This window comes from Vigna unguiculata, chromosome 4 (assembly GCF_037176805.1).
Source record: "Vigna unguiculata cultivar grain cowpea cultivar isolate G323 ecotype 2 chromosome 4, ASM3717680v1, whole genome shotgun sequence".
NCBI classification, from domain to species: Eukaryota; Viridiplantae; Streptophyta; class Magnoliopsida; order Fabales; family Fabaceae; genus Vigna; species Vigna unguiculata.
Window position 1 is genome coordinate 30,196,764 of NC_140795.1, and position 18,579 is coordinate 30,215,342.

General features: G+C 34.3%; 2 non-coding genes across 2 annotated transcripts; one reads left to right on the top strand and one right to left on the bottom strand.

Moving 5' to 3' along the window:
• The first annotated feature begins 1,602 nt into the window (after nt 1-1,602).
• On the top strand, nt 1,603-1,673 carry TRNAC-GCA (transfer RNA cysteine (anticodon GCA)). Its single transcript has one exon. It is a non-coding gene; the product is annotated as a tRNA-Cys (tRNA).
• An 8,578-nt stretch (nt 1,674-10,251) lies between these two features.
• TRNAS-UGA (transfer RNA serine (anticodon UGA)) lies at nt 10,252-10,342 on the bottom strand. The gene has a single exon. It is a non-coding gene; the product is annotated as a tRNA-Ser (tRNA).
• Between the last annotated feature and the right edge of the window lie 8,237 nt (nt 10,343-18,579).

The following is an 18,579-nucleotide window of genomic DNA, read 5'->3' on the forward strand; positions in this document are numbered from 1 at the left end:
TCAGGATAACAAACATTTTCTAGAATTTCGCTTAAATTCGAACCCATAGCTGATGATAGAACTAGAATAGATATTTTTTGTTTCCTACTCACATGAGCCCATATCCTTGCTTTTTTATCAATCTCTAATTCTAATCTACCCCCCAGTCTGATATTATAGTGCCAGTATAGACCGAAATTCCGTTAGGTTCCAATTTTGAACGGTAATAGATACCAGGACTTTGCAATATTTGATTGATTACTATTCTGTATATTCCATTTACTATAGAAGTTCCCGAAGAATTCATTAGAGGAATATTTCCAACAAAAATAGTTTGTTTTCGTATATCTCTACTACTTTTCCAAATTAATCCCTCGGATATATATAATTCAGCAGAATATGTAAGTGATTCATATACAACATCTTTTTCGTTTATCAAGGGTTCTAATAATTGATATGTTTCGGCAAATAATTGAAATTCAATTTCCTGATCTGTATCCTCAATTTTTGGAAACTTAAAAAGCCCTTCTGTTAAGCCACGATCAATGAACCTACAAAACCCTTCAAATTGTATCTGATTCAATCCAGGTAGTGTAGACATTTCTTCATTTTCACTCCCAAGCATTTTCAATTTCCCTGTGAATTTTATCGAAAAATATTCCACGATTTGCTGTCATGCTTCATCAAATCACATGAATCCATTTAGCAATACTGGAATTTCTATTCTTTATACTTAATTACATGAAATCTTACCTAATCCCGTGTATCAAATATTTCTTAGTGTATGAAATATCTATTATGAAAAAAGAAAGAAATATTAGAATTTGATACTCAACTTCGAAGGAATTTGCAACAAAACAAACAGATAGAATCGAAATTCTAATCTAAAAAAGGATTGGAAATTTCTACGAGCATTTCAATATTTTTTTTTAGGAATATAAAAAAATGCATTTCATTTCTATCATTATTATGATATTACATATTCAAATTCAATTGGATACAAAAAAAATCCATTCGAAATTGTTAAGAAAAGATATATTTTGAAATGAAGTATTTTGGAGATAATTGGGGAGAATATGATTAGAGTATGTTATGTGTAATGTAATAAGGCTTGTATTTTTGAAACATGCATATATTTAACTGCAGCTATAGATCTGTCTCTAACTTTATTGCAGTCATATTTGTTCAGGATAACAAACACATAACATGTGTGAATTTTTACAAATTTTCTATTCAAAATTGTAAAAAAAGGATAAGCACGATAATTTCTTGAAAATACCGTATAGTATTGGTATTCTATATCTATATAGATATGGATAAGATACTCGATTAGATAATATCTGTGTAACAGATCAAATTGATATTCTAGGGTTTACATATATTGAAAGTTGTTGTTATAATTAGAATGAACAAAGTTAAAAAAAAAAGCAATATTGATTGGTTATGTATCAATTTTTATTTTCTAATCTCATTAAGAAAAAAACAAATTTCTATTCAAATATTCAAGAATAATTCATAAAAGAATAGTTAACGGTTGCGATTTGTCTCAAGATTGTTTTTCAATTTTTCAATAGAAAGAAAAGGGGGGAGTATTCTCAAAAACTTCATATCTATATTTTTATTGGCGGCATGGCCGAGTGGTAAGGCGGGGGACTGCAAATCCTTTTTCCCCAGTTCAAATCCGGGTGTCGCCTGATCGATAAGAAACTGTAAATGAAAGATTATATTACGTTTTTTTAGAAAACTTTTTTTCCAACAGAAGCAAGCGAGGGAAAAGGAGTCTTGAGAATTGCGTTTGATTCGAAATTATAAGCATCAGTAGCTTAAAAAATGTTGTAAATATTTTTATCTCGAATTCAAGGAAAGATTCTAGTAGTGAAAAGGAATCCATAAATTTAGAAATGATAGTTCGTTCAGTACACAACTATTGTAGTGTTTGTCTCCTGACTGGGTCTTTTATTAGATTGGATTAAGAATAAGTCGGATAGGAAAGTCCATTTTTAGGTAGAGAAAAGGTAGAAGAAAAACCTTCTATACAGACTAATTTAAAGTTTATGAGTGCTTCCACATTTTATCAATATTATTTAGATCAATTCTATTTAATAGCTTTAATTTAGCTAATTCGCTTTCGTAATATTCAAAAAAAGTATTCTTTAGATTTTCATATTCTATATTCTAATAAAATTAAAAAGTTTTGATTCTAAAATCGAATAGAAAAGAAAAAAAGTTTTTTTAATTATTTTAGAGAACGAATTGGGAGACATTTAAGGGACTATTTCAAATAGAAAGAAGAGTATAAGTATGCAAATGAATCTGTCTTGATTCTTTTTTTATGAAATCCTTAAGGAAATGATAAAAGAGAAATCTTAATATTCCCACCTGGTAGTAACATTCATTGACTTATAACTTCCTATAATTTTTTTATGTTTAATGTTTTATGATTTTACTAAAAATAATCAAAAAAAAACTTTTTAGATGTTCTAATAACTAATAAATAGAATGAATTCTTGTTTTTCGTGAATGATGTTAGCTCGGAATCCTTTTTTTGACTCTGTAATAGCAATTCCACTATTATAGTATTTTTAGCGAATAATACAAAAAAAAGAATAAAAAATTTGAGAAAATAATGAAATAGTTCCTTCATATTTATAGAGATAGGAGACAAAATTTACATGGATATAGTAAGTATTGCTTAGGCTGCTTTAATGGTAGTTTTTTCATTTTCCCTTTCCCTCGTAGTATGGGGAAGAAGTGGGCTATAGGGATACTAAAAATTGAGTTAAGGGATCCAAGTAACCTTGTTTATTTCTACCTGAATTTTTGAATTTCGAAACTATTGAATGAAAATATTTCATTTAAACTAATACTAATTAATTGAGTTCAAATAGAAAATCTATCTTGATTCTATTATATTTTAGTAGTGTAATGTATTCTATGTATCTTATAGGAATTGAAAATACTCTTTCAATCAAACAAATATTTTCATTATTCCCATATTCCTATTTTGAGAAAAACAAGGGAATAAAAAAGAAGAAGAAATGGATTCCTATTCCAATCAAATTTTTCTTAAAATTTCTATTTCGATGAACTGACGCTTAACCTGGTTATATATATATATATATATATATATATATATATATATATGGAAAATGGCGGACCGTGTAATAACCATTCCTGTTTTTTTACCCCTTTCTTTCCTAAGATACCGGAATTGTTTGTAAAAAGAATCTGAAAAAAAAAATTGGACGCAATTCTCAGATAGTAGAAATCAATTTGATTTCTACTATCTGGATTACGTTGATTGTACGATCATTTTTTTAAATCATTCATAAAAATGAAGAAATCATATTTCAGTGAAATTAGTCACTTTTACTTACCGTTTTTACATAAATTATAAGTAAAAAAGTAGTAGGAACTAGAATAAACAGTGCAGTAACAATAAATGCGAGAATATTTACTTCCATAATCTTTATTATGTTCTATTTCTCTTAAATTTCTAAAAAAAAAAAATTCGGGATTTAATCCCATAGAAATGTTCAATCTTTCAACAATGGTATAAATTGGATTTCAATGATATCAAATCGGATCAATATCATGAATCACATAATCTGAGCTATCAAATCAACTCATGAAATAGTATAACATAGGAAGATCTTTTATCCATACTAAATAAAACAAAAAAAACATTTATTCTTGATGAAAGTCCAAAATCCCTTTCCTTCCTTTTTTGGCGAAACAAATGAAAAAGCAGGGGGAGCCCCAAATAAAATTTTGTTTATCAATTTGATTCCCTACAAATACACAAAAAAGTAATTTATTTTTTATTTTTTTGGATTTATATCCAACGGGATTGACGGGGCCTCGAACCCGCAGCTTCCGCCTTGACAAGGCGGTGCTCTGACCAATTGAACTACAATCCCAGGGATAAAGGGTGTACTGTATAAATATTTTTATGGACCGTTTCTGTCAAACCTTTTCTTTTTCTATTTCGGATTCGAACCTTTTTGTTGTAAATGAAAAAAGCGCATTTTTTATATATTGATATGTATATCGATATCCACTTTAGTGAGATCGACACAAATTACTCGTAATCCGTTTCTTATTCTTATTCTATTAACAAATCGATTGAAAATTGAATCAATGAAAAAAATAAATATTTTTTTTTCAATTTTTCCTTATATTTTCTACTTACAGATCTTGACATGAATACCGATTATTAACAAGATTTTGAATTTGTGGAAGGAAATATGGAATACAGAAAAAAAAGAAATAACCTTAGATATGTTTAGTATTTTGATTCTTCTGTATCATAGCACATCAGTCATTTCCAGAGAACTATAAATGGGTTTAATATTGTGCTCGGGCATTGACCCAGCACAATAGGAAGAATACATTTCAGTTTTTATTGAAAATTTTTCATCAACTTCCTTTCGAAACACCCTACCCACAGGGGAAGTCGAATCCCCGCTGCCTCCTTGAAAGAGAGATGTCCTGAACCACTAGACGATGGGGGCATACTTGCCCGACCGCCATTATACTACGTTCATAGTATGAACAATTTTTTGCAATTGTCAATATAATGATATGATTTGATAAAAAAAAAATTCGTTCTTTCATAATTCCATAGAAATTTTTTATTAATCATTTATATTTCTAAATTTTTTTATTCCAGTCATAATAAGAAAAAAAAGAAGTAATGTTCCAATAGAGAGAAAATTCTTCACAGGAATGATTCGTTTGTTGCAAAGGACGAGAGGTTAAAACTTCATTTCTATCATTTATTACTAATACTAAGATTCGATAGGTAGATTTATATCTAATACTAAGAAAAAAACCTTGGAAAATAGAATTTTTCAATAAAAAAATAAAAATTTGGTTTAGGGATAGAACATATTGAATCCATTTTATCAATGATTCGATTTTATCAATGTTTCGATGAAATATTTTATTTTGTGAGTACATTTATGTATAAAAAAAATAATTTAGTGTTATGATTAGAATGACTTCAAGAATCCATTTTGAAATAATATATTTGATATGGATCAAATCCAATCTTAATCAATTCTTTTTTTAACTATATTTTATTCACTAGGTAAATCCATTTTTTTGTTCTTTGATGAGTCATTATACAAATAATAGATATTGATGTACATGTATTCTAATCCCATTTATATCATTTAATTTATATAATTTCTGTAAATTTATAGAATAAGTATACACAATAACAAATATATGTACTAGTCATGCTAGTTCCATATTTAGGAATTGAAAGAAAAAGGGCCCTTTTAACTCAGTGGTAGAGTAACGCCATGGTAAGGCGTAAGTCATCAGTTCAAATCCGATAAGGGGCTTTTTACTTTTTTTCTTTCAAAAGCAATAGTCTTTCTATTTGAAGGAAGAATAAAAAGATTCTTGATATTTTGAAAAAGTTTCTATTTGTAATAAAAAAGAAAAAGTGTAAAATTCAATAATAGAAAAATAAAAAAAAGTAAGTGGACCTAACCCGTTGAATTATATTTATATCTACTATTCTGATATTCAAATTTGATAAAGATTCAATTTGAACAATTTTTTTTTCTTTTTAAGACTTTTTTTTTTGTTTAGACTCCCTAAGAATCTCTGAATATTTCCAATGAAATCTTCTTGTTCCTGAACTAAGAAAAAAGGTTATGCCTTTTCTTTACTCAGAAGGGCCTTAATACGAATTTCAAGTTCCACCAAACAAGTTTTTTTAAAATTAAAATGAAACATATTTTTTTCCATAAATTTCTATTATTTCTATAAGATTAGATAGAATCTTATAGAAATAATAGAAATTTAATCTTATAGAAATAATAGAAATTTACATTAAATTATGTCTTCACATATCAAATAGTTTCTTTTCATATCGATGTGGACGATATTTTTCCAGTAATTCATATATATGAGACAAAAACTTTCATTTATAGTTTTTTCTTTTTATTATAGTATTTATAAAAAAAAATGAAATACTAAAGAAAAAACTGTAAATGAAATAGAAATTTAGAAAACCTATGATCCTACAGTAGTTTCCTAGACAAAATAGAAGTCAATTCACAACCAAACTTCAAGAATAAGTTTCTTTGATGAAAGGAGAGAAATATGTCTGAAGATCCGCTAGGTATAAGAAGTGAAACAGGGGATCATTTGTTTCTTGAATAGTTCTGAAAAAAAAAATTCTATCGGATTTTGGAGTCATAGCAGATTTTATGATTGATGACTTGGAAGATTTTTAAGAATAGATAAGGAATAACCACATCGAGTTCATGGATTTGCCCTAGATATCAATAGACCCATAAATGATTTTTTATTCGAAACCGATTAGAAAACAAGGGAAAGTATACTTATATATTCTATATATATATATATATAGAGAGAGAAAAATGAATAGAGATAAATGTTAAAGGTCCGTCCCATCTCTGAAAATGCTCTATGAGGTGTTAGGAAATGGTTGAAGTAGTTGAATATGAGGATCTCTATGACTATAGCTCTTGGTAAATTTACCAAAGATGAAAATGATTTATTTGATAATATGGATGACTGGTTGCGGAGGGACTGTTTCGTTTTTGTGGGTTGGTCCGGTCTATTACTCTTTCCTTGCGCCTATTTTGCCTTGGGGGCACCAGTGCAGAAAGGGCTTTCTGCCCCGGTTATTTTCGACATTTTGCCTCGGGTCTGGAACCGAGGCATATTGGGGCGAGGCCAAAAGGTATATCTTTTGGCCTCGGTTATCACCCGAGGCCATAGACCCAGTTTTTTACCTCGGTCTTGATAAGAACCGAGGCATATTCCTTTACTCGTCAGTTCCACAAGCTGGTCCATAATCAAATCTGATTCTCTGCAAATTGGAAGTTCTGAAGGAGTTCGTTCTGAAGGAGTTTGTCTCCCATCTTGTTATTCAAAAAAATGCAGATGAACCTGTCCAAACAATACCAACAGTACCTATCAGAAGCTAGGGTTCAGGTGGAGGTTCACCAAAAATGGCAGAGGCGGGATGTCCAGCGCTCACGCTGCCGAACCAGTTCGGTGAGGAGTGGTGGTGGATGCCAGAGGCTGTGAATGGCAACGAGCGCAGCTTGCCGGTGATAGAAAAGTGCGGCGGCTCAGGGGCAAATCAAAACCCCTATTCGACGAGGTTTGGCGCGGACGCTGGAGCGCATAGTGGTGGCCGCGGCGGCGGGAGGTAACCTAGACTAACGAGGGTTTGGCGCGGACGCTGTGGGTTGCGCAAGGCACCAGGTGGAGGAGCTGTGTCGTCGTCGACCCCGTGTCCGCAACATCGCTCGCGCAAGGCACCAGGTGGAGGAGCTCCTCGGTGGCGCCTGACTTGTTGAGGAGGACGAAGGGGCGGAATTTCGAACAGAGGCGCTGCTGGCGCGGGGACTTGAACAGAGGCTGTGACGCGGGGAGGAAGAAGGGTTCGCGAATTTTGAACCCTAAATAAACCCTATGGCTTCGGTTGTTAGAGGAACCGAAGCCATTGACCCCCTTTTGGCATCGGGTCTTCTTGGACCGAGGCCTATACCCTGACTTCCAGCCACTTTTTGGCTTCGGGTCCTACTGGACCGAGGCCTATACCCCTCTTTGGCACCGGTTTTGAGCGAACCGGGGCCTATACCCTCTTTGGCTTCGGGTATTTGGAGAACCGAGGCCTAAAACTTGGCTCTAATTGCAAAAATGCCACCGCGCCATTATATGCTTCGGTTCCTGGCCAACCGAAGCATATAAGGCGAGGTAAAATGGACATTTTGCACTAGTGGGGGTTGGTTTACATGTACGAGCTTTGTAACTTCATGGTATACTCACGGCTTGGCAAGTTCTTATTTAGAAGGCTGCAACTTCTTAACCGCTGCAGTTTCCACTCCCGCTAATAGTTTAACACACTCTTTGTTGTTACTGTGGAGTCTTGAAGCACAGGGAGATTTTACCCGTTGGTGTCAGTTAGGCGGTCTGTGGACTTTTGTTGCTCTCCATGGTGCTTTCGGATTAATAGGTTTCATGTTACGTCAATTTGAACTTGCTCGATCTGTTCAATTGCGACCTTATAATGCAATCGCATTCTCAGGTCCAATTGTTGTTTTTGTTTCTGTATTCCTTATTTATCCACTGGGTCAGTCTGGTTGGTTCTTTGCTCCAAGTTTTGGTGTAGCAGCTATATTTCGATTCATCCTCTTTTTCCAAGGATTTCATAATTGGACATTAAACCCATTTCATATGATGGGAGTTGTTGGTGTATTGGGCGTTGCACTACTATGCACTATTCATGGTGCAACCGTAGAAAATACTTTATTTGAAGATGATGATGGCGTAAATACATTCCGTGCTTTTAATCCAACCCAAGCTGAAGAAACTTATTCAATGGTTACTGCTAATCGCTTTTGGTCCCAAATCTTTGGGGTTTCTTTTTCCAATAAACGTTGGTTACATTTCTATATGTTATTTGTACCAGTAACTGGTTTATGGATGAGTGCTCTTGGGGTAGTCGGTTTGGCCCTGAACCTATGTGCTTATGACTTCGTTTCTCAAGAAATCTGTGCATAGGAAGATCCTGAATTTGAGACTTTCTACACAAAAAATATTCTCTTAAACGAAGGTATTCGTGCGTGGATGGCAGCTCAAGATCAGCCTCATGAAAACCTTATATTCCCTGAGGAGGTTCTATCACGTGGAAACGCTCTTTAGTGGAACTTTAGCTTTAACTGGTCGTGACCAGGAAACTACCGGTTTCGCTTGGTGGGCCGGGAATGCCCGACTTATCAATTTATCTAGTAAACTATTAGGGGCCCATGTATCCCATGCTAGATTAATAGTATTTTGGGCCAGAGCAATGAACCTTTTTGAAGTGGCTCATTTCGTACCCGAGAAGCCCATGTATGAACAAGGTTTAATTTTGCTTCCCCACCTAGCTACTCTAGGTTGGGGAGTAGGTCCTGGGGGGGAAGTTATAGACATTTTTCCATACTTTGTGTCTGGAGTACTTCACTTAATTTCCTCTGCAGTATTGGGCTTTGGCGGTATTTATCATGCACTTTTGGGACCTGAGACTCTTAAAGAATCTTTTCCGTTCTTCGGTTATGTATGGAAAGATAGAAATAAAATGACTACAATTTTGGGTATTAACTTAATCTTGTTAGGTATAGGTGTTTTTCTTCTAGTATTCAAGGCTCTTTATTTTGGAGATATATATGATACATGGGCTCCGGGGGGGAGATGTAAGAAAAATAACCAATTTGACCCTTAGTCCAAGTATTCTATTTGGATATTTATTAAAATCGCCTTTTGGGGGCGAAGGGTGGATTGTTAGTGTGGACGATTTGGAAGATATTATTGGAGGGCATGTATGGTTGGGTTCCATTTGTATACTTGGTGGAATCTGGCATATCTTAACCAAAACCTTTGCATGGGCTCGACATGCACTTATATGGTCTGGAGAAGCTTACTTATCTTATAGTTTAGGTGCTTTATCTGTTTTTGGTTTTATTGCTTGTTGCTTTGTCTGGTTTAATAATACCGCTTATCCTAGTGAGTTTTATGGGCCCACTGGTCCAGAAGCTTCTCAAGCTCAAGCATTTACTTTTCTAGTTAGAGACCAACGTCTTAGGGCTAATGTAGGATCTGCTCAAGGACCTACAGGTTTAGGTAAATATCTAATGCGTTCCCCGACTGGAGAAGTTATTTTTGGTGGAGAAACTATGCATTTTTGGGATTTGCGTGCTCCTTGGTTAGAACCTCTAAGGGGTCCTAATAGTTTAGACTTGAGTAGACTGAAAAAAGATATACAGCCTTGGCAAGAACGTCGTTCTGCGGAATATATAACTCATGCTCCTTTAGGTTCATTAAATTTCGTGGGTGGCGTAGCTACAGAGATTAATGCAGTCAATTATGTTTCTCCTAGAGGTTGGTTAGCTACTTCTCATTTTGTTCTAGGATTCTTTCTATTTGTAGGCCATTTATGGCACCCGGGAAGAGCGCGCACAGCTGCCGCAGGATTTGAAAAAGGAATTGATCACGATTTTGAACCTGTTCTTTCCATGACTCCTCTTAATTGAGACGTGAGATCCAATGAAGTAGAAATCCCTTTTTTTTACTATAAATATTTGGTTGAGTAGAGCGAGTCGTAAAGAAGAATTTATTTTCCTATTTTCTTAGTTTCTATCGAATCTTTTTTTCGAACTGGGCTATATATCCTCAACATCCCGAAAAAAAAGATTCGATAGAAACTAAGAAAATAAACAAATCTATTCATTGAGAAAAAGGAGAGAGAGGGATTCGAACCCTCGATAGTTTTGTTTCAAACTATATCGGTTTTCAAGACCGAGGCTATCAACCACTCAGCCATCTCTCCAAAAGCTAATATATATATTTTTATCTTTATTCCACTTAGTAGACCATGAGTATTTGAGTTGATACCATTTTATCGACCCATAGGAAAGATATTCAATGTGAATTTATTGGTTTAGTTTTCTATCGGTATGTATATAGGTACAAAATCCAGCATGCCTTTTTGTGAAGTAAAAAAACTATCCTCGATCCAAGCCTAAAAGGGTTGATAATAAACAAAATCAATGAATTCATGATAAAACCCTTCTGCGTTTTTGCATTTACAATTTTTTTTTCAATGAATATTAAGAAAGGCATCTAGGGGTTGAGGGATCAAATGGTGAAGTTCTTTTGTTGGTAAATTGGAGGATTAGAAACGCGACTATTGCTTTCCAATTAGCTGTTTTTGCATTAATTGCTATTTCATTTATTTTATTGATTAGTGTACCTGTTGTATTTGCTTCTCCTGAAGGTTGGTCAAATAACAAAAATGTTCTATTTTCCGGTACATCATTATGGATTGCATTAGTGTTTCTAGTGGGTATTCTTAATTCTCTCATTTCTTGAAGTTCTTTTTATTCTAGATTAAAAATGAAATGACCCCTCCCTCAGAATTCTTTCGGATTGTCAGCCATAAAGGGAATAGATCAGTTCCTAAAAAAAAGAAAACTATAACACATTACATTCTAAGGGGGAGTAAACTTCTTCTATTAGAAAAATCTTATATCTTATACTTATATGGTGGTACATTGTGAAACTAAAAGAAATAAAATAGAAAAAATGAACTATAAAAATTTGAATTTCATTTGAATATTCTATTCATATTAATATGATATGAATAGAATATTCAAATGAAATACTATAAATCTATTTATACGTCGTCTAGTATTTAATAATATAGAATATCTATTTGTATCTCTATATAGATAAATATAATTTTTTATTAATAGGAACTTACTTTTTTAAGAAAAAAGTAAATCAAAATATTCAATAGAATGATAATTTCAATTCAATTATATAGATATATAGAAAAAAACCATATATAATAATAGAAATGTAATAATAGAAATGGGAATTCTTGATAAAAATGAATAGTAATAGAAAATATTTTATTTGGGAGACAATAGAGAATATCTATTATCTAAATTTCTTTTTTATTATCCCTAATAGAATATCATGCCCATCTCTGTACAAATAGAATCGCATATCAAGTACAATGAAAACACGGATATAGTCGAATGGTAAAATTTCTCTTTGCCAAGGAGAAGACGCAGGTTGGATTCCCGCTATCCGCCCTATGTATTTAATAGTCATAGTATGAAAAATGCCATAGAATTTACTGCGTATAATGCCCTTCTTCTTGAAACCTTGTTTTTTTATCAAATTCAAAAAGTTACGGAGACGGGATTTGAACCCGTAACCTCAAGGTTATGAGCCTTGCGAGCTACCAAGTTGCTCTATATAAATAACACAACTGGTAGCATCTGCTGGTTTGCCAGGGGTGTTAAAGGTCAGGTTGGGGGTTCGATCCCCACTGGCAACAACCCACCCATTATGAATGGACGGAGAAGGGTGAGGGGTTGGGGTGCATCGGGCTGTAGTAACTTGACAGCCTCTGGGGCCCGAGGAGGGGTAGCCAGGGATGTTACAAATAGCATGATGAACCAAGAAGTCTCCAAGCCCTATTGTTAAGAATAGAGAATTACTATTCTCATTTACAGCATTTAACCAACCAGGCAACCATTGAACGTCGGACTCTTCGTTGAAGATAAAAGTATATCGAACCCATAGGAAGTTTTACCATGAGCAGATTGTATCCATTGGGCAAATATAGGTTCAATCAAAATTTGTTTCTCCGGAGTACCAAAAGCAAGCATGACATCGTTATGGACATAAAGTCCCAGAGTATGGAACCCCAGAAAGAGGCTAGCCCAACTTAAGTGGGATATGATAGCTTCTTTATGGTCTAACATTCTTGCCAAGACATTATCTTGATTCTGCTCTGGATTATAATCTCTAATAAAAAAGATAGCTCCATGAGCAAAAGCCCCTGTCACAATGAAGCCTGCTATATATTGATGATGAGTATATAAGGCAGCTTGAGTAGTAAAGTCTTGCGCTATAAACGCATAAGCAGGTAAAGAGTACATGTGTTGTGCTACCAAGGAAGTAATAACCCCTAAAGAGGCTAGAGCAAGACCTAATTGAAAATGAATTGAATTATTGATTGTATCATAAAGACCCTTATATCCACGCCCCAATCTACCCCCCAGAGGAGTATGTGCTTCTAAAAGATCTTTAATACTGTGACCAATCCCAAAATTAGTTCTATACATATGGCCAGCAACTAGAAAAATAAACGCAATAGCCAAATGATGGTGTGCAATATCAGTTAACCATAAACTTTGAGTTTGCGGATGAAATCCCCCGAGAAGTGTTAGAATAGCAGTTCCTGCTCCTTGAGGGGTACCAAATATATGATTATTGGAATCTGGGTTTTGAGCATAAAGATTCCACTAACCTGTAAAAAATGGACCTAATCCCTCGGGGTGCGGCAAGATATCTAATAAATTGTTCCATCGAACGGATTCCCCCCTGGACCCCGGAATAGCAACATGAACTAAATGCCTTGTCCAAGCCAAGGAACTTACTCCGAATAGTATTGACAAATGATGATTGAGGTGGGATTCGGCATTTTTAAACCACAAAACACTCGGTTTCCATTTTGGTTGTAGGTGTAACCAACCTGCTATTAAAGATATAATAGAAAGTATTAATAGAAAAATAGCTCCAGTATAAAGATCCCCATTAGTACGTAAACCGATTGTATACCACCACTGATAAACACCAGAATAGGCTATATTAACAGGACCTAGAGCACCCCCTCGAGTAAAAGCTTCTACAGTTGGTTGACCAAAATGAGGATCCCAAATTGCATGAGCAATAGGTCTTACATGTAAAGGATCTTGTACCCATGTCTCAAAATTACCTTAAAATTACCTTGCCAAGCTACATGAAAGAGATTCTCGGAAGTCCACAAAAAAATGATTGCTAATTGCCCGAAATGAGAAGCAAAAATATTCTGATAAAGACGTTCCTCAGTAATATCATCATGACTTTCGAAGTCATGTGCGGTAGCAATACCAAACCAAATACGACGAGTAGTGGGGTCTTGAGCTAAGCCTTGACTAAAGCTTGGAAATCTTAATGCCATAATGATTTTCAAATCCTCCTAGTTATTATCCTACTGCAATAATTCTTGCTATGAAGAATGCCCATGTTGTGGCAATTCCACCTAAAAGGTAATGTGTTACTCCTACAGCATGTCCTTGTACAATGCTCAAGGCTCTAGGCTGAGTAGTAGGAGCAACTTTTAATTTATTATGAGCCCAAACAATGGATTCAATAAGTTCTTGCCAATAACCACGCCCGCTGAATAGAAACATTAAACTAAAAGCCCATACAAAATGTGCACCCAAGAAAAAAAGACCATATGCAGATAATGAAGAACCATAAGACTAAATTACTTGGGATGCCTGCACCCATAAGAAATCACGAAGCCACCCATTAATGGTAATGGAACTCTGCGCAAAATTTCCTCTTGTGATATGAGTTACTATCCCTTGATCACTTATACTACCCCAAACATCTGACTGCATTTTCCAACTGAAATGGAATATAACTACGGAAATTGAATTGTACATCCAAAATAGTCCTAAGAAGACATGATCCCAAGCGGATACTTGGCATGTCCCCCCTTTTCCAGGTCTATCACAAGGGAAACGAAAACCTAGATTTGCTTTATCCGATATCAATCGTGAACTATGAGCAAATAGAACACCCTTTAAGAGTATCAATATTGTTACATGAATTGTAAATGCATGAATATGATGGACCAAAAAATCCGCAGTTTCTAAAGGAATAGGTAACAAAGCAACTTTACCGCCCATTGCTACTAAATTTTCACCTCCACAAGTCAAACTGGTACTTGTTACTGCACCTGGGGCTGTTGTGCCAGGTGCTAAAGCGTGGGTATTTTGTATCCATTGAGCAAAGATCGGCTGTAATTGTATAGCAGTATCTGAAAACATATCTTGAGGACGCCCTAATGCGCTCATGGTATCATTATGAATATACAAACCAAAATTGTGAAAACCTAAAAAGATACATACCCAGTTAATATGTGATATGATTGAATCATGATGTCTAAGGACACGATCTAATAGATCGTTGTATCGAATAGTCGGATCATAATCTCTTACCATAAAAATCGCTGCATGCGCAGCAGCATCAACTATGAGAAACCCGCCAATCCACATGTGATGTGTAAACAATGACAGTTGTGTACCATAGTCAGTAGCTAGGTATGGATAAGGAGGCATAGAATGCTTATGGTGAGCTACAACAGTGGTCAAAGAGCCTAACATAGCTAGATTAATAGATAATTGAGCATGCCATGACGTTGTTAGAATCTCATATATACCTTTATGACCCTGGCCTGTAAATGGACCTTTATGTGCCTCTAAAATGTCTTTTATATTGTGACCAATACCCCAGTTGGTCCTATACATGTGACCCGCTATCAAGAAAAGAATTGCAATAGCTAAATGATGGTGTATAATATCGGTCAGCCATAAACCTCTACTTATTGGATCTAATCCTCCACGAAAAGTAAGAAATTCTCCGTATTTTGACCAATTCAAGGTAAAAAATGGGGTTGCTCCCTCGGAAAAACTCGGATAAAGTTGAGCCAAAAGATCCCGATTTAGGATAAATTCATGAGGAAGTGGTATCTCTTTGGGATCTACTGCAGCATTTAGAAATTGGTTAATCGGTAAAGATACATGTATTTGGTGTCCTGCCCAAGAAAGAGACCCCAACCCTAGGAGCCTTGTCAAATGGTGATTCAACATAGATTCTACATCTTGGAACCAAGCCAATTTTGGAGCAGCTTTGTGATAATGAAACCAACCACCAAAAAGCATTAAGGTTGCAAAGACCAATGCACCAATTGCAGTACAATAGAGTTGTAATTCATTAGTTATTCCAGATGCTCTCCAAATATGAAAAAAACCAGAGGTTATTTGTATTCCTCGGAACCCCCCCCCCTACATCACCATTCAATATTTCTTGACCCACTATTGGCCAAACCACCTGAGAACTAGGCCTAATGTGAGTAGGATCACTTAACCATGCCTCATAATTGGAAAAACGAGCACCATGAAAATACATGCCACCCAGCCAAAGAAAGATGATAGAGAGTTGGCCGAAATGCGCACTAAAAACTTTTCAGGAAATCTCCTCTAAATCATTAGTATGGCTATCAAAATCATGAGTGTCAGCATGTAGGTTCCAGATCCAAGTAGTAGTATTTGGTCCCTTAGCTATTGTTCTTGAGAAATGACCAGGTTTTGCCCATTCCTCAAAAGAAGTTTTTATAGGATCCCTATCTACCAAAATTTTAACTTCTGGTTCCGGTGAACGAATAATCATTGAGTCCTCCTCTTTCCAGACAACACATACAAAGAGACCTGCCAACATAAAACAAAATTAGTGAACTTATTAGAGATGTTTCAATTGAGTTTTGTTCTCTCCTATCTCTCATGTATTGGATATCTTAGTAAATTTCATTTCTTTAGTTTTTCACTAGAACAATTATGATCTCGAAGTCAATTCGGGGCAAGTGTTCGAATCTATTATGACATAAGAGTGAGGCGCTCAACGGACCTATTTTAATCTTCTAAGACCTTTTTGAGAACTCTGAATGGAAGTTCAATAATTTTTCGTGCAGCCTAATCAAATGTATTCCGATTTTATTCTAATTCTATTCCTTATATTTTTTATTTTTTTTTAGATAAAGTATAAGTATGTACTCTATTTCAAATTGAGCAGGCATTAGCATTCATTATTAGGCAATATACCAATATTTTATTTCTTTTTTTGAAGGTCTCTTTTCTTAATTTGATTGAATATTAGTTTAAATAATAGAAAAAAGGAGAAAATTATCTACTGTATCCACATCTCGTTTATTTCTATGAAATACTAGACAAAATCGAACAAAATTAGAAGGGATATATTTAAATTATGTGATTGGTCGTTCCTATAGAAATGATTTTTGAATTTGATAGGGACAAGAAACAAGAATTTATAACAATATATATTTATCTATCTATATCTTTATATAGATAGATAAATATATAAGAAAAAAAAGAAACAGAGTGTTCTTATTCAAAACGCCCTGTGATCTTCAACCAATTCTGTGCTGCAACATAATTACCGGGGGTAAGAGCTATAGCTTGTTTCCAATATTCAGCGGCTTGATTAAACCAAGACTCCGCAACTTCTGAGTCTCCCTGCCGAATGGCCTGTTCTCCTTGGTCGAAATAGGTGAGTCAATTCCTTTCCTTAGAACCGTACTTGAGAATTTCCTGACTCATACGGCTCAGTAGTCAATTCTTTTTTTGTTCTATTATCTTGAAGTTAACTAAAAGAAAAAAAGAAATTATTAATATGAGTTTCAAACTTTCATTTTTACTAATAAATAAAGAATTTCAAAGAATTTCATCTTTTTTTTTTAGTTTTATCTTTTCTCCTACCTTCAGAGAAGGGAATAAAGCATTGGCATTAACGCCCTAATTCTAATTTTCTGAAAGGTAACTATCTCGATTTTATATACCATATACAAAAATATATGATAGATTCATTTCTATAGAATCTTGGTAAAAGTTTTTTCTTTCTTATCTTATAAGTTCTTATAAGTAAAGAGAAAATACTTTCTATCTTTGGGATTTGATACTACACCGCTGCTCAAAATACCAGGGGATCCTTTTTATTACATAAGTCGATTCTTGACTTCTTTATTTATCATGAGATAAGGAAGCAGTTTTTATTATATCGATTGAAAACCGTGTTAATTGAACCTTATGATGCTTCCTTTATCAATTAGATCTTTTATCCATAGAAAAAGAGGGTATCTAGACATATCGATTTCTTCATATTTTTACTTCTATGAAGTTTCTTTGCTACAGCTGATAAAAATCGTTGTTTTGAACGATATATATATGTAGAAAGCCTTTCTTATTTATAATTATTTATATTTCTATATTTCTTATATTAAAACTCTTTTCTTTTTTCTTTCTATAGTGGAGATAGTCGCACGTAATGACAGATCACGGCCATATTATTAAAAGCTTGGGGTAAAAATGGGTTTTGTTCGAGCGCCCAAAAATAATATTCCAAAGCTTTAGTATGTTCTCCATTACTTGTGTGAATAAGGCCTATGTTATAAAGTATATAACTTCGATCATAGGGATCAATTTCCAGTCGCATAGCCTCATAATAATTCTGTAAAGCTTCTGCATAATTTCCTTCAGATTGAGCTGACATCTGTTACGGTCGTCATTCGGTTCAAAGAATCTCCGCTCCAGAACTATACGTGAGATTTTCATCTCATACGGCTCCCCCTTATGTGTGTAATGAGAAAAATCCATAAAATCAAAAAATATTCCAGTATTCTCATTCTCAACTACAGAGCTAGTGTTTTTACAATAAATCTCTAGCCAACCTTCCTGTCAAAAATTATTGCTTAACATTAAGTATGTAGGTACTTGATAAAAAAAAAAAAAACAAGAACTTCAACAATTTCTTTGTCCTCTACGCTGCTTAATTTCCTGAAATTAGTCACCTCAATAATCTTCGATGGTTCTATGGGTATCCAAAATATGAACGAAATGGATATTTATTGTCCCAACCATTCATGTTAGTCCCAATCTCGATAAGCCATGGATATAGATAGATACAAAGTTTTCGTGTCCTTGATTCCCAAGCGTAGTGCTTCTTTCCCAATGTTGCCTATCAGTACTAGTAATTTGGGGTTGACCTAACCCCATAAGTATAGGTATAACCTTTCGCTTAATACTAGAAACCTAAAATTCAAGCATATAAGGCTTCATTAATCGAGGATACACGACAGAAGGAATTAATCCTTTTATTTAGAAATTTCACCTTCAACACGCGTGGGGTTTTTCCATTCCATTTTTTTTTACCGAAATCGGTCAAAAAAATGGAATCAAATCACACCATCTCTGTAATAAGTGAATGCCCTTTTTTCTCCTGAAGTTGTCAGAATTATTCGTAATAAGATATTGGCTACAATTGAAAAGGTCTTATCAATAAAATTTTCATTTATCTGAGATCTAAGCATAAGTAGAAATCCAATCTATAATTTAATTAATCATGGTGTGAGAAATCAATCCCACAAAT